Source organism: Chrysochloris asiatica, unplaced genomic scaffold, assembly GCF_000296735.1.
Source record: "Chrysochloris asiatica unplaced genomic scaffold, ChrAsi1.0 scaffold00014, whole genome shotgun sequence".
Classification (NCBI taxonomy): Eukaryota; Metazoa; Chordata; class Mammalia; order Afrosoricida; family Chrysochloridae; genus Chrysochloris; species Chrysochloris asiatica.
The window spans coordinates 9842821-9843812 of NW_006408532.1; positions in this window are offsets into that span (position 1 = coordinate 9842821).

Here is a 992-nt window from a genome sequence, read left to right on the forward strand (position 1 = left end):
ATAGAGAGAGAGAGAGAGAGAGAGAGAGAGAGAGAGAGAGAGAGAGAGAAAACAGACACAAAGAAGACAGAGAAAACAGACACAAAGAAGACAGACACACAGGTTTGATTCAAGCTGCCAGACAGACTGCTCGGGGGCAGACATTGCACACAGAACTAACTCTAGGTGGGATGTCTAGAGAGGCAAGAGAGAAAAGAAACACTCAGAGACCAGAGTGGATACAAGCTGACAGGCAGATAGACCTGCTGCCAAGAAAGCACACAGAACTATCTCTACCCAAGTCTTTTATTAACTTTTTTCAAGGAGAAATTCAAGGACAGGACACAACGATTCACAGGAACAAACTTAAAGATATTTTCTAGGTACAACACAATTTTCTTAGCAATTTAACATTTTTATTTCTACAGGAAAACGTTCAAGCAAGCTATTATAGATTAATCTTTAGGCCCAAAGGACATCTAACATACTTTTAACACTTAGTCACTAGTGGGTAAAGGTAAAAGACTTATAAGCTCATATAAAGGTTGGTTTATAATTTCTGAAGGGATTTAAGCTGTTTTTCTCTACTTTGCAAGTAAAAAATATATGTGTTTGAACAGGATTTCAAACATTTAGCTTTATTTGTTAAACTAGTAATTCTTTCTTGCTACAGTTCCAGGGAAGGTGAGAGAAGGGTCACAACCTTTCCAAGAAGGTGAGGTCTCACCTTCACATTCCTTATCCTCTATCCGGATTCCACACCCAAATGCTACAATGTTACCTTCAGAGGGAAGAAGAGCATCTGGATTAAACTGATTAAACCCAAGGAGTCTGAGGGAGTTGCCACCATTGTCCTTTTCCCAGAATCTAAACTGATTAAACCCAGGGTGGTCTGAGGGAGTTGCCACCATTGTCCTTTAATCCAATATTCCCAGAATTTACCACTCCACCTCAAGTGAATACCCTGGGCAGTTCCTCTCCAGAACCTCCCTGCTTAATCCCAGTAAACCTAT